General features: G+C 46.7%; 1 long non-coding RNA gene across 1 annotated transcript in view; it reads left to right on the forward strand.

The window, feature by feature from the left end:
- Positions 1-459: 459 nt before the first annotated feature.
- LOC137638209 (uncharacterized) overlaps positions 460-20,285 on the forward strand; it is a 36,908-nt gene continuing 17,082 nt past the window's right edge. Inside the window, exon 1 of the long non-coding RNA XR_011043886.1 lies at positions 460-2,378. This is a non-coding gene — a long non-coding RNA (uncharacterized lncRNA). The remainder of the gene's footprint in view (positions 2,379-20,285) is intronic.

Here is a 20,285-nt window from a genome sequence, read left to right on the forward strand (position 1 = left end):
TCCCCAAAGAGTCCCAATCAATCTACCTTTCTTCTTTTTCTTCTTCTTCTTCCTCTTCCCCAAAGAGTCCCAATCATTCTTCTTCTTCTTCTTCTTCTTCTTCTTCTTCTTCTTCTTCTTCTTCTTCTAAGTTCCAAATCCTTCCACCTTTTACAGCAAATTTTGCACCCTTCCCCTTTTTGTGTTTTTGTATATTTCTGCTTTTCCCTTTCGTATAATTCTGCTTTTCCCTTTCGTATAATTCTGTTTTCCCCTTTCGTATAATTCTGCCTTTTCCCTTTCGTATATTTCTGCTTTTCCCTTTCGTATAATTCTGTTTTTCCCTTTCGTATAATTCTGCTTTTCCCTTTCGTATCATTTTGCTTTTCCTTTAATCTCAAATTTCCCCTTCCAGAGAACGTTAGAGCGACCTCCACGCCTGCAGAAGAGCGGTCATGTGAATATTCCACAAAGGTCGTTTTAGGACGTTTAGAATCGTTTGTTTCACACGTAAAATATGTGACTAAATTGAATGAAACGTCTTAGTTAAATAGGATTAAGAAATGCGTTTTTTTTAATGTATATTCAAGACTCGATGATCGAAATATGTATTCTAATACTCTGTAGCTTAGCATTTTAGTGTTTGTGGTTAAGGTGATCATAGACGCTAAAAATAAACGAACGCTTGTAATTTGCTTATAGTCTGCTTGTGATAAAATGCGCTTAGACACTTGTAGAATATTTATAATTTTCAAGAAAATAAGTCAAATTTAGGCAGCTTTTTTTAATCCATTACCATTTTTTTGTGACACTATAAATGTATTTCCGTTAAGCATTACTGGTAGATGTATTAGTAATTTTAGTTTAAACATATTGCAGTTATATTTTTCTTTTAGATTTGTGAAGTGTTTAAACTTCAATTAACAAAAATATAATTGTGACTTTAAATTAAATAGCCTACATGTGACGAGAATAGATTTTCATACACTTTTTCCCAACATTTGTTACCGTAGCCTATATATTCTTACCAGGTATTACTATATAACGTGTATTTATTTCAGGTATATAAATTATGTGAATTATATATTTTCAATCAATGTTTTGTGGAATTTAAAGCAAGATTCTTGCTTTTCAAGACCATCGAGGCAGTTCTGATATGTATGTAATGCAGTTTAAATTATTAGTAATTAATTATTTCAACCGTTGCTTAGAGAACTAAATAGTTCTTTTAGCCTTCCAGATTATTTTATACAGTACGTTCCCATCCTCTCGTGGTGCTCTGCTAAGTAAGATTTCTATTTCTTACAAGAGGCAAAATTTATTACATAAGAGAAACTATACTCTGTCTCAAGACATAATTCTGAGTTTGGGGATTGGTAATATACCCCTGGCGGTCCTGGTTCAGCGTTGCCATTTTAGCGTCCATCGCGCTAGACTTGGCGCGTTTCTGGAGAATTCGGCGCATTTTTCTTAGCACTGCTGCACTATTGGTTCTTTGACGCCTTTCGGACAAATCAAGCACGATATATGGTAATTCTCTTGTAATATTCCTTGCAGAAATATTATACAGTAGGAAGCAGCCGAAGGGAACTTCCATTAAGACGACATGGCTATCTCACCCAAAAATAGATTTTTCCTTCGTCAAAATCCTAATTATATCAAGTCTTTCTTCCAAACTTCAGTATAATGAATAAATTTCTGTTTTATTAATGTTATACCCTAAGTAAGAATGTATCGCGTTTTACAAACTCATGTAGCACATATACAAAATCAGAAATGTCATGTCCTTGCGGACCTGACGGCAGAGTTGCCATTTCAGCGCATTTCGCGCTAGATTTGGCTCATTTCTGAAGAATTCAGCGAGTAATTCCAGTCTCGCATGGTTGCTCTATCGGTTAATTGGCGTCTTTTAGACAACCCCAGTCCTAACTATATTGGTATTGGTGATATGTCATAATAAACTGGTTGTTTTTAAAACGATTTCCGCTTTATCATTATCGTATCCTAAGAAATGATTTGGCGAGTTTTTGGAATCTCGTGCAGCTCCTATTCAAAATCAGAAATAATTGCCAGGTTTTCCAAATGAGAAAAGGCCAACGTCTGATCGACTGCAGCATTAAAAGGCCAACCTAATAGTAGATAAAGGCCGAAAATATAGAATTTAAGGCTAACCAAATTCAAAAAGGCAAAAAATTTAGGTATCTAGCACGAAAAAAATGCCAAATTTGGAGTTTTTTTTTTTAAAGGCCAACTGGCAACTCTGGCTCCCCGGTTCAAGAGGATCCTAGAGACTGTCTAGACAATGTGTTATGCTTGTTAAATTGTGACCTGTGCTACTATTTCCCCATTTCGTACTTCAGCTGTGTCACCACACTCATAATCATCAACCTCTACAGGTAGTAAGTATTGTGATTTTATTATTAGGTTCGAACTCGTAAAAGTGTTCATACTTTTAAAAGGCAAAATGTGTTTGGGAGGTTTGGCTATGGCAATCATGCAGAGCCGTCGAGGTCCCTCGCCTTTTATTAATCCTCAAATTGCCATGTGTGCAGGAAAATATGTTAAGTTTAATCCTATTTTCCACCTGAAATTGAAGTTCTGGAACATTTGTAGTTGTTTGGAACAGACTGGGTAAGTAATTGAAATGGGTGTAAATATTTACTATAGCATCATATTCCTAATGGAAAAATAAGAAATTTTACTGCTGTATTTATAGGTATTTTGATCTGTTCTGATACAAATAATTTGGGGAAGCCCATATCTTTCAAATTGTAGACGTTTTGAAATTTCAAAATATGTGACTGGAAAGGCACATTTTAAAAGGGAAATGTATTAAAACGTTAACCTAAGGTTCCCTACACTACTTAACCTACGGGGATGGTGCTATGCTCCTCCTTTGATAGCCCTTCTTAGATTGGCTTGCCCTTAAATTACCTCAAGACAAGGTCTCAACCCTGCGTTTGCTTCCCAATCATCTTCACCAACAACCAGGTAACACTAAATCATAATATTTCGTAAACCGTAAACTAGCTTCATATTGTATTTCAGAAAAGAAAAATAACATTTTCCGAATAAAAAAATTGATTTGACAAATAAGAAAGTTTATGCCTGTCCAGACCAACTGCAGACACCCCAAAGTTTTCCTTATTCTACTGGGTTGTTTCCTTTCGGGTAATTAGCACATGCACGTGTAAGTACATTATGTTTTGAATACATTATTTCTATATGTGGTGAGGTAGCCTATCCTACCGCAAGGTTTTATCAATATTTTTCAGGTGATGGGCTATTTGGATATTATTGCCATATAGACTCTCAGTGAGTTTCCGGCCTAAAGTAACACATACTTTGTTCCGGCAATATATGCAAACCTCAAGCTCTTTACATAGGAGTATATTTTAGGGGTAGCTGGAACCAGTCGTTAAAGATTTATCGAGGTGTAACTACCCTCTGCTAGTTAGTTGAAGTGGGTAATGTAGGTTGACCAACCACCCCGCTGACACTAGCATTAGTGAACAACCATCGCTTTTTATTTTGCCTCGACAGAGTTAACACGTATTCTTGTTCTCCCGTCAAAACCTTTTAACAGACTTACGATTTTAAGCAACTGGTCTAAAGTTTAAAAAATTCCTTTTTCTTTTAAGAATGGGGACTCATGCTTCCCTTAGGTGTGGACTCCGTCACTTCCCTTAGCAAAGGATGGTGACTGATTTCCCTTAGCAAAGCAACGGCTTCCATCACCTGGGGAAGTCTCTCTAACCCCTACCTTCCTTGGAATTTTCGGGTCTCCCTGCTAAGGAATGGTTTCTGAGGGTATTACAGTTTACTGCAGCACTTTTTGCTTATGATCACCTTCGTTCCTGCAGCTCTGGCGTAGGAACGAGAGGACTAGCAGATAGGTTCCCTTCAGAGTTTCCAGTCAGGGGATCCCTGCGGGCTGAACCCAGAAACTTGCTTTGACTACGATTCACAGGCAGATCAATATGCTGACCTTCAACGTGAACAAAGCTTGTTGACGGGAAGCAAATAGCTTTGCCTGGAGGTCCGCCTCTAGATGTTAGACAACTTTCCTTCCGATGGAGGGTTAACCTCCACCTGGTATTTTCTTTTGAGCTTTGAGTTGAAGGATCTAGGTGACTGCTTGCAGTTCCTGCTCATTGCTGCCATACCCTTATGGTATAATATGAATCTCGTGAGCAATTTCCCTTTGGGGTCTTTGCCGCAGATGGTGATGCCTGTTGACTGCTCACGGTCAACACCTCGCCCATCAATGAGTTTCGTAGGCTTTAATTCTTCAGGGGTATTGTCGACATCGCGCCTTTAGGCACAACAAAGCTTTATGAGCCCAGGTGCTTCGGGACCTGTGCCTCATGGTTTCTACCTCTTACAAGGGAGAAACTACTCGTAGGCTATAACTTTCAACCTTTTATGACGGAGGAACTGCTGTTTTTCAAGTACAGCGCAGCCTTTTTCTTTGCCTTCCGAGGGGACGTCATAAGGTTACTTTTAGCTTGAGTACTTAAAGACCTTAGTTTCGCAGAGTAGTTTTGGGCAGTGTTACACACCCATCCACTGAGCTCTAGTGAGGTGGGTGGGTGAGCTCTTCTGCCTGACAAATTTCTGTGAACAACCCAGGTTGCTTGCCTTAGTACCCATTGAAAGTCTGCAAGACCCTACTCGCCAGCGCACAGAGCTTCATCTTACTGTTGCTTCAAGTGTGTACTACTACAGATTACTCACAATGCATCTGCCCATCCTTACAGGTAAAAGTCAACTCTCTCCTGGCCGTTGCTCGTCAGGATTCATTGACACCGGGCAACATTTGCTGCCAAGCTTGCACAAACATGCATAGTGTTTGTGTTGTTTGCGTTTTAGGCTAACAAATTCTTACATGCGAGGGTACACTATTTCATGAGAAACTCCCTTACCTTTGGAGGTTTATACATTTGCGCATCCTCACTCACCAAGACAAAACTAAAGGGTTATTGCTGCAAATAGGGTTTACTGCTGATCACTTTTGGCCGTCGCATGCTATTATAGTGCCCCCAGGGCGCAGTGGGTCTCATTAGGTATACAGTTTCGTGAAGCTTAATTCTTCAGGGTTACTTTCTCGAGCTTATTTTCCCAATGGAATGGAGAGATCTTTAGAGCATTCACACAACAGGCTAGTGAAACATACCCTGGCAAGTTTACTTTTCGCAAGCCTCTTGTCCCAACGGAATAGTGTCAGCTCGTGCTTACGTTTACGAACGATTACAAGCAAGTATTCTCTTCGGACGCTTGTCCCACCTACAATGTGAGCAGGCAAACATTTGATACTAATGTAGGTTTGATCACTGAACTATCTGCATGTTCTTTTCGTGGCCGCACACATGCTCATGAACATGTTAACAATGCTACAGCCAGTCGATGACCAATTTAATGGACAATAATGTTGCGATACGTCGCGCATATATAATTCCCGCAAGCAGGCTCAGGCTCAATTTTCGAACACTTACCTGGAGGCAAAGAAGTTATGTTTACCTGGAAGCAAAGAAGTTACATCCGCACAACCGCATGCAGGCAAGCGATCTTTTACTGCCAACAAGGACTATGTACCATCATGCAATTAGGACCCTGTTCTAATAAATCAGTTGTTCCGTAACTGAAATACAAACCACGCTATTTAATATGGTTTATTACTTCGGCGGAGCTGAATGATGAGCCATTCGAGTTTTAACGAGTGTTTACTTCTCCACCGCTAGTTAGCGGGAGGTAGGGAGGGGTAGCTTGCTACTCCTTCCCCTCACACACACCGGTGAATACTTCACTTTGCTTTTGGCTCGGGTGAAGAACAGAAGAGTCTGCTCTCACCCTCGCTTTGACTGCCATTAATCTGTTTTGCTTTTTCTTTCTACAGTGTGTGTGAAGTTGGACTCTATTGATATGCGTACGTGTCCTGGTTTACCTGACCGCCCTTGTGGGACCTTTATGTCACACCTTGTGTCCTCATTGTAGGGGCCAACGGTGTGAAAAGGGTAATGTATGCGGTGAGTGTAGGGAGTGGTCTACCTCTCAGTGGGAGAGGTTTGCCCGGCACCAGAAGAAGAAGTCCAAAAGGGATATTTCTCCTCCAAATAATTCTTTGAAGATAAAAAATCCCAAGGCCTCTTCTTCCGTAGCCCAAACCTCCTCCGAAGCTCCCACTCGATCCGTCTCTTCCGAGAGGCCGTCGAAGGTGAGCGTAGACCGTTGTTCTGTTGACCGATCCCGGGGTGCGGGAGAGGTAGTTGCCTCCCATAGCGAGGCAGCTGCCCCTCCTCCCTCGGAGGAGGATATTGATTTCCCTGTGACTAATCATGATTTGTTACAGCTTTGGTCTTCCTTGGGGCTTCAGGGTTCGCCCTTCAAGGAAGCCCTGTTTGATATGATCAGGCTGGGAGCAGCTGTTAAACAGTCGCCGGCGATAGCAGACATAGATCCTCTGTCTATCTTGGACGTTGTTATAACGGAGGCCTCCGGTGTGTCGGATCAAACTGCTCCTGTTGTTGCTGAGGTAGCTGAAGGCTCTGATTCCCCCTCCGAACATCTTTCGAGGGTGGAACTTAGTCCCACGGTCTCTCCTGCTGGTGACTCTCCCCCCCCCCCCCCTGGGGGAGTTCACTTACAGAGACTCCTCTGCGGAGGCTTTACGAAGGTCAGCTTGCTGATCCCACGGCCCATAGAGGGCGTATAAGGCGGAAGGCTCGTCCTCCCCTTCGCCTTAGAGGACTTCCTTCTCACAAGGGAGTTAGGAGGCGCCTTTTCGGCTCGTCGTCCCTGCAGTCCTCTGCGAAGGAGACTCATCGTTCTCCGATCCTGCCAGCTACCACTTTAGACCTCTCCGAAGATCGTTCGCAATCTCCGGTGGAAGGTCGTCCTTTGGGACCCCCTGACCTGTCACCCTCCAGACCTGCTGTCCTGCCATCACCCTTCAAGGATGCTGATCCTGTCATTGTACAGGCACCGGTCCCTTCGGGGCACAAGGGACTTGAGCGCAAAACTGTGCCTCAGTCCCTTAAGCGCCAGGCACCCCCTGCGCGCTGTCTTGCTGCTGTTCCTGACTTAGTGCCACTGCACTCCCTTGCGCGCGTGCGCGCTCCTACTCCTGTTCTTACGCGCCAGGGTCCCCCTGCGCGCCCACGATCTCCTGCGCGCCCTCCTGCAGTTCCTGTTATAGTGCGCCAGCACCCTCCTGCAGTTCCTGCCACAGCGCTCAGGCGCTCTCCTATTCGTCAGCGCTCTCCAGGCCTCAGCGCACTTCTGGAATTAAGCGCACAGCCACAGTTCCTGACACAGCGCGCAAGCTTTCACTAACGCGCCAGCGCTCTCCTACATTCCAGCGCGCAGTACAGGAGGTACCTAAGTTAGCGCACGGGCGCTCACAGGTACCCCTGCCTTCTTCCTCTAAACTGCACACCCCTGTGCGCCCGAATCCTGTTGCGCGCCCAACTCAGCAGCGCACACCTGTGCGCCCGAATCCTGTTGCGCACCCTGCGCTCCCATCGCAGCAGTGCACACCAGTGCGCCCGATTCCTGTTGTGCGCCCATCACAGCAGCACACGCCCTTACGCCTGCATCCTGATGCGTGCCCTCGTTCTCCTCAGAGGGCAGGTCCTGTACCACCTGCGCAACGTTCTCCTGCGCGCAAGTTCACTTTTGCGCCCTCACGAGGCTGCGCAATCGCGCCCTCGCCCCGTGCTTCCTGACACGCGCGCTCCACGCCCATGCGCTAGGAATATTTCTCCTGTGCACGCGCGCCCAATAATTTCGCCCGCACGGGCTCATCAGCAGGTTCTTGCGCACGCGCGCAGAAGGTTGCTCACGCTCCAGCTCCTATCCTGCCTTCAACACCGCCCCACGTTCCAGCTCCTATCCTGCCTTCAACACCGCCCCACGTTCCAGCTCCTGCGCGCCGCACGCCCTCGCCGTCACCTATGCGTGCCCGCGCGAAGTTCCTGTCTTGTACGATCCTTCCGCGTGCGACTACCAGCGCTATTCACGCCGCGATCCCGCACGCGACTTCATGGGGCTTCAGGCGAACAGATTTTCTTCTCGTTTCCCCCCCCCCCCTCGCAAGCGCAGAACAGCGCGCTCGCCGGAGGAGGGGAGGTTCCCGGACAGGTCTAAGGACTCTCAGCTCCGTTTCAGGCGAACCCTCATTTGTCGACTCCTCCTAGGGATCGTTCGATCCCCTTCCCTCCAGAGGGAGTGTCTGACAGCGCGACTGTCAGCCAACAGCCCTGATTTGGTACCATAGTCAGAGCTCTCATGCAGGCTTTTAAGCCTGTGTTCTCTGAACTAGGTCACAAAGCAGTGGCTACCTCGTCTCCCCTGAAAAGGAAGAGAGGAGTCCCCTCCGTGGTTACTTCTCCGAGAGCTAAGCTGTCTCCTCGGAAATCCTTGCGCAAGGCTCCCTCTCCCCCCCAGACTTTTTCTCCCTCCCCTGCGGACGAGGATTTCCCATCCTCGGGAGTTGGACGAGCCGATTCGTTCCCCCATCGCACCAATGGGGGGAAACTCCGCCTCTCCCTGAGAAGTCTCCTCACACGGGGTTGGAGAAAAGCCTGCATCCATCATTGCTAGAGTCCTGTATCCCTCCCAGGAGGGAGCCGAAGGACTCGAAGACTTTGCCGAAGTCTTCTGCAAGGATCAGACAGGAACCAGCTAAACCTTCAGAGAATGTCCACGTGTCCCCCCAGGAAGAGCCACTGGGGACTGGAGACTTTGCTGCTAGCCCTTCGGGAGGAGAGCATCAAGAGTCAGAACATGCGTTCTGGCAAGTTCTGACCCTCATGAGAAATCTCAACGGGGTTCCGGACCCTGAGGTTCCTCCTCGTGAGGGTAAGGACACGGTCTTGGACCGAGTCTACGGCACCCAGAAGCCCTCTAGGGCCAGTGCAGCCTTGCCCTGGTCACAAGGGATGAAGAGTGCCAGAGACAAGGTCGAAGGCCAGCTCTCCGAGCTTGCCTCCTCCAACAGATCCAGCGCCGGTAACAAGCTCCTCCCTCCTTCTCGAGTCCACCAGAGGAGGTATTTTGAGATCTTAGAGGAGACTTGTTTGAGTCTTCCCATTCACCATTCTGAGGAAGAACTCACTGGGGGAGTCCCTCTAGAGAGACTTTCCAACCGGCAGGTTTCGTATTTTGCTACTGAGATCTTAAGCCAGGAGAAGGTGGCTAAGTGTGCCATGCAGGCAACTTTGTGGCTTGACATCTGGCTGGGGTCTCTGGGCATCCTGGTGCGGTCTGAGGACCTGTCCAAAGAAAGCACCAGGAAGGCACTGGAGACATTCTTACTCTCTGGCACGCGGACCATTGAGTTTCTGGCCCACCAAGTCTCGAGCTTGTGGGCCAATACGATCCTGAAACGTCGAGACGCAGTTGCCGAGAGATTCCACCAGAAAGTCCCCAGTTCCGACGTTAGCAGGCTCAGACACTCTTCCGTGCTCGGTAAGAGTCTGTTCGAGCCTAAGGGCGTGGAGCTAGCCGCTGAGAGGTGGAGGAAGTCCAACCAGGACTCCCTCCTCCATAGGGCCCTGACATCGAGGCCCTACAAACCTCCAGCAACTCAACAGCCCCGTCCAGCTAAGAATACGAAAAATACGACAGCAGCAAAGCCAAAGGTGTCTAAGCCCTTTCCTGTCAAGGACAGGAAGGGCAGGAAGTCCTCCAGGGGAGGTAAAAATCCTAGAGGGAGCGGCCGAGGCCGTAAACGCTAGGATTGGCAGTCCCCCTGCATGTCCACCAGTGGGGGGATGCCTACAAAGTTGCGCGACAAGGTGGCAGCAACTCGGGGCAGATACCTGGACGATTTCCGTAATCGCTCAGGGTTATCGTGTCCCGTTCACATCTTCTCTATCTCCCCTGACAGCGAGGCCAGTGTCATTGAGCTCCCTTACCATGGGATTGGTAAGGGGGCAAGCCCTCCGGGCAGAAGTCGAGACCATGTTGAAGAAGGACACTCTCCAAGAGGTGGCAGACGGGTCCCCAGGCTTCTACAGTCGACTCTTTCTTGTAAAGAAGGCATCTGGAGGCTGGAGACTAGTCATCGACCTCTCGACCCTGAACGGGTTTGTCAAACATACTCCGTTCAGCATGGAGACGGCAGACACGGTCAGACTTGCAGTGAGACCGCAAGACTTCAGTGAGACCGCATGTCATGCACTGTACACTGGACCTGAAGGACGTGTACTTCCAGATCACAGTCCATCCGTCTTCTAGGAAATACTTAAGATTTTGCCTAGACAACAAGATCTACCAGTTCAAGGTGCTGTGCTTTGGTCTCTCCACAGCTCCTCAGGTGTTCACCAGAGTGTTCACCCTGATATCATCGTGGGCTCACAGGATCGGTATCCGTCTCCTCCGTTACCTGGACGACTGGCTGATCCTAGCAGACTCGGAGGCAACCCTTCTTCGCCACCGAGACAGGCTTCTCGAACTTTGCCAGGATCTGGGGATCATGGTAAATCTCGAGAAGTCCTCTCTGCAGCCCTCTCAGAAACTGGTATACCTAGGCATGGTCATAGACACCAATCTCCACAAAGCCTTCCCATCAGACGACAGGATAGCAAGGCTGAGGAAGGTCGCAAGGCCTTTCCTCAAACGAGAAGAACTTCCAGCCCAAACGTGGTTACGTCTCCTCAGCCACCTCTTCCTTGGCCCGTCTGGTTCCCAATGGTTGCCTCAGAAGGAGATCCCTCCAGTGGCGACTCAAGTCCCGGTGGAATCAAGGACACGATTCCCCGGACACTCTCATCCCTATGGGTCCCGTGGAACAGACGGACCTTCAGTGGTGGCTAGCAGACGAGAACCTACGAAAGGGAGTGGATCTTCTCGTCCTTCCCCCAGATTTGATGTTGTTTTCGGACGCATCAAAGATAGGGTGGGGGACCCACGTTCTGAACCACAGGACCTCAGGCCTGTGGTCAGAATTAGAAAGGTACTGTACCTCCACATAAACCTGCTAGAAATGAAGGCTGTATCCCTGGCACTTCAGAAGTTCCATCAGGTCCTGGCGGGCCACTCTGTGGTGGTGATGAGCGACAACACCACAGTAGTGGCTTATATCAATGAGCAGGGAGGTACCTTCTCGGAACAGCTATCCCATCTTGCAGTAGATACTGAGATGGTCCGAAGTCCACTCGGTCACACTTTCGGCTCGCTTCATTCCAGGCTAAAGGAATGTGCTCGCCGACAGTCTGAGCAGAGCGACGCAGATAGTGAGTGCCGAATGGTCTTTGGATCCTCAAGTAGCCAACAAAGTCCTGACTTTGTGGGGTTCCCCGACTGTGGATCTGTTCACTACAGCGCTGAACTTAGAGCTCCCGCTGTACTGCTCCCCAGTCCCGGACCCCAAGGCTCTCTGGCAAGATGCCTTCCAACAACGGTGGGACAACATCGACGTTTACGGCTTTCCCCCGTTCTGCCTGATGAGGAGGGTGCTCAACAAGACCAGAATATCGGTCAATCTATCGATGACCCTGATAGCTCAGCTATGGCATCACGCAGAGTGGTTTCCGGACCTCCTGCAACTCATGACGGAGCCCCCGAGAGAACTCCCTCCACGTCACGAGCTACTCAAACAACCACACGCCAACATCTTCCACCAAGCCGTAGCTTCGCTTCGACTTCACGCCTGGAGACTATCCAGCACCTCCTCGCTGAGAGAGGATTTTCGCAACAAGTTGCGAATAGGATGTCTGGACACCTGCTCAGGTCATCCGTAGGGGTCTACCAGGCGAAGTAACGAGTTTTCTGTGGTTGGTGTTGTGGAAGGGGTATCTCTCCACTCGATGCCACTATTTCAGCAATAGCGGAGTTCTTTGTGTATTTGCGGGAAGAAATGTGCCTTTCAGTCTCAGCGGTGAAAGGCTATTGCTCAGCCTTAAGTCTAGCCTTCAGGCTCAAAAGAGTGGACATTTCTTCCTCGCTGGAACTTTCTCTACTCATACGGAGTTATGAACTTACCTGCCCTCAGTCGGAAGGGAGACCTCCTCATGGAACGTGGTTCGAGTTCTCAGGTCCCTGAAGAGACCTCCCTACAAACCATACTTGGAAGACGGCGTTCCTGCTAGCTTTGGCCTCTGCCAAACGAGTCAGCGAACTCCATGGTCTCTCATACGACATCGCCCATTCAAGGGGATGGGGGAGGTAACGTTCAGGTTCATCCCTGAGTTTGTTGCCAAGACTCAGAATCTGGGAGTGCTGGGTCGACTCTTTCCAGGTTTCAAGTCTTTGTTCTGTAACAGATGACCCAGACTATCTCCTATTGTGCCCAGTAAAGAGTCTGAGGTTGTATCTTAAAAGAACAGCTGCAGTTCGTCCCCAAGTGCAAGCCTTGTTTGTGAGCACTGGGAAAACAAAGAGGAGGGTCACTAGGAATACCATCTCAGCCTGGATTCGCAAGGTAATACACCTAGCCTTGAATCCTGACCCTCCTCCGTCACGTCGCCCCAGAGCACATGATGTCAGGGGCATAGCTACGTCCCTGGCCTTCAAGAAGAACTATTCAGTGACGCAGGTCCTGCAAGCCGGGGTGTGGAAGTGTCAGACGACCTTCACAGCCCACTACCTGCAAGACGTGACACACAGGAGACTCGATACGTTCTCTATCGGCCCTGTGGTGGCTGCACAACAGCTGATCTAACCTCAGGCTCCTTAATGGACAGGTAGCAGAAGGTTGAGGGCATTGTTACCCAGTTTTAGTCTGCATGAATGAAAAGGTTTGCCTGGCCCTATTCTTTTCTTCATCCTCTTCTTCCTTTGGAGAAAGCAGCATCCTGGGTTCTCTGCACAGCTGACCTCAAACCACTGCAGGTAAACCATGCTTCCTTGTGTTCCTAGTATTAAGGTTAATACTGTCACGTCCCCATACCCTGACAAGGTGGTATTGGGAGAGTCCTAGCCTAGAATTCCATCTGAAGAACTCCACATCAACTTCCTAGGACGAGTCACTCTTCTCACCTTCACACGCAGCTTATGTAGGCCGCAGAAGTTGCACAGCAATGCTAGCAATGTGCAGGGACTCCTTATTGCCTGAGTACTTACACACTCAAATATGGAGTCCCCGGGCAAAGCCAAAGCCAGTATGGCAGGGACTTGCCACCCTTCCTAAGGGTTGAGTCACCCATATTAAACAGCGTGGTTTGTATTTCAGTTATGGAACAAATGACAAATTCGTAGATAATTTGTATTTTTCCTAACTATACAAACCTTAGCTATTTAATCAAACTTGCCTGCCAGCCCTGTCCCCCATGAAGTCCTACCTCTAAGCAAAGTGAAGTATTCACCGGTGTGTGTGAGTTGGGGGGGGGGTAGCAAGCTACCTCTCCCTACTCCCCGCTAACTAGCGGTGGGGTAGCAAACCCTCGTTAAAACTCTAAAGGCTCGTCATTCAGTTCCGACGAAGTAATAACCCATATTAAATAGCTAAGGTTTGTATAGTTAGGAAAAATACAAATTATCTACAAATTTGTCATATTTGATGAATGTTTTTCGTACGGGAAGTCAGGTTTTGCATTACCCTCCTACCTTCCCATAACCAGACGTAGGTAGTCCACCCTCAAGTAGACTCTTCCTTCATTTCAGGTACAGTAGTTCCTTCCTAACATCGGATCAGCTATCTTAGTATTTAAAATATTTAGACTCTGAAACCTCGCATAAATGAACATTTACCTTGGGAGGGAACATTTGGAAGTACTGTAATGCCAGTTTTGCCGTTGGTAAACAAAGAAATACAATCGTATTTGTTATTTCTAAGGGATCTTGGTCGTAGGAAGGAGGAGGTTTCGATTGCGAACGTTGACCAATGTTCTCCAATCAAGTTCTGGACGAAACGAAACGTATGTTCGTCCTGCCTCAGCGGTCTGTGTTACTGGTTTGTAGCTGGACTTATGCTTACATTACCTGCCCAACAAGGAATTAAAGATATGTCTCAAACATGCATACATTACCTGCCCAACAAGGAATTGAAGATATGTCTCAAAATTGCCTTTCAGAAGTACTGTAGTTGCGTGCGATCGGTCTCTTTCTTGACAACGATCGCTAAGGAGAGTCGCTGTAATACCATCTTCCTTTCGGGAGTACTGTATTAGCTACTCTGGTGTTACTGATATACAAGAATGCTTACATGCCCAACTCCCATTGGATTGAAGGCAGTTGGAGGACAGGATACCCCCTTACAGAGCAGTGCAACGTCCTGACACCAGTTGACTTGGTGTTTACTTGCTGGGCAATCACTCGGCCCCTCGTGAGTAACCGATGAGAATTGACCTTTCGCTTGAGTGTCTTAGGTTCCTTATTTCTCTCAATTGAACTTGCTAATCCTTCTTGGTGGAGTAACAGACAATCCCTTGAGGGTTTCTGTGTACCTTACTGGGTTGTTGGCTGGCCAGGTATCCCAGAGCCCATCCCAGTTTCCGATAAGTCGAAAAGGAAAATTATTTCCTAGCAGATAGGTTGCTAGTACAACCCATGTCTCGCAGACTTTCTTACCTTTTACAAGCAAATGTCTCCTGTAGGAGTGCATAGCGCTACCCACCAGGCTTCTGTGGTAAGTAGGTCGTATGAAAGGACTCTATTCCATTTAACTTGGTTGTGACCACAGACAACAGTCTCTTGAGGGAGTCTTGTGCAGTTTTACTGTTGCGCATCCACTCATGGAGCATTAGCAAGATGGGTGGGCGAGCTCCTCCGCTTGACAGAGGTCTGCATGCGATCTAGGTCGCCCGTTATTTTAATGGCAGAGGTGGATACTCCACAGGGACGAGCCTTGGTCGGTCTCTGTACTCGCCCTTCTTTGACCCTACATCTGACATTGTCAAATTCCTATGCAAAGGAATCCGCAAAGGTACGGACTCTTTGGGCCAACGTCCAAACCTTGCTAGGGAAGGATGCTCTCCAAGAGGTTCCATCCTCAAGGAAGTACCTGAGATTCACATTATGCTGATAGATATACCAGTTTTAGGTACAGTGCTTCGGCTTGTCCATAGCATCTCCGATGTTCACTCAGGTTATTACCCAAGCATCCACCTGGGCTCACAAGAATGACACTCTTCTTCGTTATCTAGATGATTGGCAAGTTCTAGCAGACTCAAGGGAGACACTTCTCCACCGAGACAGGCTTTTCGCCTTTGCCAGTGTCTGGGGACCATTGTAAATTACAAAAAGTCACACCTGCACCCTTCTCAAGGGATAGTGTATCTAAGGATGAAAATGATGACCAAACTAGGCAGTTTACCCATCCGAGAAATGATGAAAATCATGGACCAAACTAGGCAGTTTTCCCATCCAAGGAATGAATAAAGTACTGAGAGAGGTAACTCAACCCTTCCTCTCTTTTCCCCATGATTTCTTGCTCTTTATAGATGCATCAAAAGAAGGGTGTGGGAGCTCACCTGTGCTCCTCACAGCATCCGGGCTTTGGTCTGGATCCGAGCAACAGTGCCACATGAACCTCCTGGAAATGGGGGCAGCCTTTCTCGCTTCAAACAATTTTATCAGCTCCTTACAGGGCACTCCGTGCTGAGGAACGACCACACTACGGTTATGTCACACAAACAAACGAGGTACTTTTCGTAGCACCTAACTGTGGGAATCCTCAGATGAACTAAAGACAAATCAATAGGCCTAGTGCTATCAGACCATTTTATCCCGGGTAAGAAGAAAGTGCTTGTGGACAATCTGAGCAAGAGGACATGGATAGTAGGCTTTGAATGGTCTTTGAAACAACAGTTAGCCAACAAATATTTTATGGTTGATGTGGTGGATGGGGTATCCCTCCTCTCAGTGGCACTCCAACGATAGTAGAGTTTTCGGTATATCACAGGGAGGGAAAAACTTTGTTCGGTGTCAGCAGTGAAAGGGTATTTCTTGGCCCTAAGAATCTTTTTTTAAACTGAACCGAGTTAACATTTCCTCCTCGACTGAATTGTCTCATACAGAATTTCAAGCATACTTGCCCTCATTTTGGAAGTCAGACCACTTTCTTGGAATGTAGTGAAAACATAGTACTCTACTACTCTTACAGAATTGAGCATCATACGAACCTCTTCATCAAGCATCAGATTGTGAATTGACTCCGAAGACGGTCTTTCTCTTAGCCCTGGCCTCTGCCAAGAGAGTCAGTGAGTTGCATAATCTGTCCTTTGACGTTACCCATTCAAGGGGGTGGGGCCAAGCGACACTCATTTTTGTCCATAAGACTCAAAATCCAGCTGTAGTGGACCCGACAGGCCTTTCTAGATTGAGAGTCTCCATTCTATAAAAGATGACCCAGACCAACTGTTACTCTGCCCTGTGAGGGCTCTGAGGAAATAATTAAAAAATAACATCTAGACCCTGCCTTCAGATCAGCAGGCTCTTTGTGACCACTGGGAGAAGCAAGAGGATGATTATAAAGCACTCTTCCTGGATCAGACAGGTAATCAAGAGAGCCATACAACCAGACTCCTCACCTCCAAGTCGTCATCCCCGTGCTGACAATGTCAGGGGTGTCAGCACATCGCTGGCACTCTAAAGAATTTCTCTGTGACGCAGGTTTTACAAGCGGTCATGTGGAAACAGCAAACAACCTTCAGTGCCCACTACCTGCAAGACATAACCCACAGCAATCTGAATACATTTACCTTAGGCAGCATGAGGAAGGGCAGTGAATGGTGGAATGAAGGAGTGAAGGTAAAAGTGGAAGAGAAAAAGAGGGCTTTTGAAGAATGGCTGCAGAGTAATAGTATAGAGAAGTATGAAAAATATAGAGAGAAAAATGTGGAAGTAAAGCGCAAGGTACGTGAGGCAAAGAGGGCAGCTGACCTGAGGTGGGGTCAGGGATTGGGTCAGTCATATGAAGAATATAAGAAGTTTTGGAAAGAAGTGAAGAGAGTAAGGAAGGCTGGCGCAAGAATTGAAGAGACAGTGAAAGATGGAAATGGAAGGTTGTTAAAAGGTGAGGAGGCAAGGAAAAGGTGGGCGGAATATTTTGAAAGTTTGCTGAATGTTGAGGATAATAGGGAGGCAGATATAATTGCTGTTCCAGGTGTTGAGGTGCCAGTGATGGGAGATGAGAATGAGAGAGAGATTACAATAGATGAAGTGAGGAGAGCACTAGATGAAACGAGAGTAGGAAAAGCATCTGGTATGGATGGTGTGAAAGCTGAGATGTTGAAGGAAGGGGGTGTGACTGTACTTGAATGGTTGGTGAGATTGTTTAATATGTGTTTTGTGTTGTCAATGGTACCAGTAGATTGGGTTTGTGCATGTATTGTACCACTATATAAGGGTAAGGGAGATGTGCATGAGTGTTGTAATTCAAGAGGTATTAGTTTGTTGAGTGTAGTTGGAAAAGTGTATGGTAGAGTATTGATTAATAGGATTAAGGATAAAACAGAGAATGCAATCTTGGAAGTACAGGGTGGTTTTAGAAGAGGTAGGGGTTGTATGAATCAGATTTTTACAGTTAGGCAGATATGCGAGAAATATTTAGCAAAAGGTAAGGAGGTGTATGTTGCGTTTATGGATCTGGAGAAAGCATATGATAGAGTTGATAGGGAAGCAATGTGGAATGTGATGAGGTTATATGGAGTTGGTGGAAGGTTGTTGCAAGCAGTGAAAAGTTTCTACAAAGGTAGTAAAGCATGTGTTAGAATAGGAAATGAAGTGAGTGATTGGTTTCCGGTGAGAGTGGGGCTGAGACAAGGATGTGTGATGTCGCCGTGGTTGTTTAACTTGTAATTTGATGGAGTGGTGAGAGAAGTGAATGCTCGAGTGCTTGGACGAGGATTAAAACTGGTAGGCGAGAATGACCATGAATGGGAGGTAAATCAGTTGTTGTTTGCTGATGATACTGTACTGGTAGCAGACACAGAAGAGAAGCTTGACCGACTAGTGACAGAATTTGGAAAGGTGTGTGAGAGAAGGAAGTTGAGAGTTAATGTGGGTAAGAGTAAGGTTATGAGATGTACGAGAAGGGAAGGTGGTGCAAGGTTGATTGTCATGTTGAATGGAGAGTTACTTGAGGAGGTGGATCAGTTTAAGTACTTGGGGTCTGTTGTTGCAGCAAATGGTGGAGTGGAAGCAGATGTACGTCAGAGAGTGAATGAAGGTTGCAAAGTGTTGGGGGCAGTTAAGGGAGTAGTAAAAAATAGAGGGTTGGGCATGAATGTAAAGAGAGTTCTATATGAGAAAGTGATTGTACCAACTGTGATGTATGGATCGGAGTTGTGGGGAATGAAAGTGATGGAGAGACAGGAATTGAATGTGTTTGAGATGAAGTGTCTAAGGAGTATGGCTGGTGTATCTCGAGTAGATAGGGTTAGGAACGAAGTGGTGAGGGAGAGAACGGGTGTAAGAAATGAGTTAGCGGCTAGAGTGGATATGAATGCGTTGAGGTGGTTTGGCCATGTTGAGAGAATGGAAAATGGTTGTCTGCTAAAGAAGGTGATGAATGCAAGAGTTGATGGGAGAAGTACAAGAGGAAGGCCAAGGTTTGGGTGGATGGATGGTGTGAAGAAAGCTCTGGGTGATAGGAGGATAGATGTGAGAGAGGCAAGAGAGCGTGCTAAAAATAGGAATGAATGGCGAGCGATTGTGACGCAGTTCCAGTAGGCCCTGCTGCTTCCTCCGGTGCCTTAGATGACCGCGAAGGTAGCAGCAGTAGGGGAGTCAGCATTATGAAGCTTCATCTGTGGTGGATAATGTGGGAGGTTGGGCTGTGGTACCCTAGCAGTACCAGCTGAACTCGGTTGAGTCCCTGATTAGGCTGAAGGAACGTAGAGAGTAGAGGTCCCCTTTTTGTTTTGTTTCATTGTTGGTGTCGGCTACCCCCCAAAATGGGGGGAAGCGCCTTGGTATATGGATGGATGGGACTTTGGTGGCTGCACAAAACATGGTCAATAACACCTCAGCTGCATTATAGAACAAGTAGCAGTTGATTGAGGCAGATGTTACCCACGAGTAAGTCTAGGATGAATATGTGAGTGACTGGCCACTTCCTATTTCACCATTCCCTTTCTTGGGGTTCAGCATCCAAGGAACTCTGCAAGCTGACCTCCTCTGACTGCTGGTGGGTTCCATGTCCTTTGTGTAGCCTGGTGTGATCATATATCCATGTCCCCATTCTCCAGGCGAGGTGAAGTCGAGCAACGTCTATGTTAAGTGAGGAACTTAGCTCCAAAATTACACTTTCCTGGTCAAGTCACATTGCTAAACTCTACACCTAGCATCGATTGCCCAGGCTGTGATCCTATAACAGTCACGGGGTGTCGGGGTGTCAGGGTGCCCTCTAAAACAGCTCGTGTGAAGCACAGAGTGGCACCCCGGGACAGTCTCCAGCCAGTTGGTTTTAGGACTTCCATGGAGTTACTCCAACATGAAGAGTGTAAGGTTTGTATATATTATTATTATTATTAGCTAAGCTACAACCCTAGTTGGAAAAGCAAGATGCTATAAGCCTAAAGGCTCCAACAGGGAAAAATAGCCTAGTACGGAAAAGAAACATTGAAATGAATACATTACAAGATAAGTAATACAACCAAAATAAAATAAAACATTAAATTAGATCTTTCATATATAAACTATAAAAACTTAAAAAACCAAGAGAAAGATGAATAAGATAGAACAGTGTCCCTGCGAGTACCCTCAAGCAAGAAAACTCTAATCCAAGACAGTGAAAGGCCATGGTACAGAGGCTATGGCACTACTCAAGACTAGAGAACAATGGCTTGATGTTGGAGTGGCCTTCTCTTAGAAGAGCTACTTACCATAGTCGAAGAGTCTCTTCTACCCTTACCAAGAGGAAAGTAACCAGAAACAAATGACAGATTTTGAATAATTTGTATTTTTCCTTGCTATACAAATTTGTAGCTCTTTACACATACTGGTCCTGCAATCGCCTTCCTCCAGGAAGTCCAGTTGCAATTGCCAGGTGACTGTTGTTTACTAGTGCTTGTGAGAGTGGGGTGGTTAGTCTACCCCTGCTACCCCCTCTGCTAACTAGCGGAGGGTAGTTACACCTCGCAAAAGCTTTAACAACTGGTTTCAGCTATCACCGAAATAACATTCATACGTAAAGAGCTCTGGGTTTTTATATTTAGAAAAGGTACAAGTTAATCCAATTTTAATGAGTCATCATTTTCCTGGAAGACACAATAGTACAGTATTCCAGAAAGGAATTACAGCATTCAAGATCATATGTTGAAATGTAAGGGATACAAGCAGTAGTTGTACTAAGGATATTGTGACCACAGCCTCTAAGATTAAACTGGGCCCATAAACCAAGAACACTATCATGTTAATAG

This window comes from Palaemon carinicauda, chromosome 3 (genome assembly GCF_036898095.1).
Source record: "Palaemon carinicauda isolate YSFRI2023 chromosome 3, ASM3689809v2, whole genome shotgun sequence".
Taxonomy (NCBI): Eukaryota; Metazoa; Arthropoda; class Malacostraca; order Decapoda; family Palaemonidae; genus Palaemon; species Palaemon carinicauda.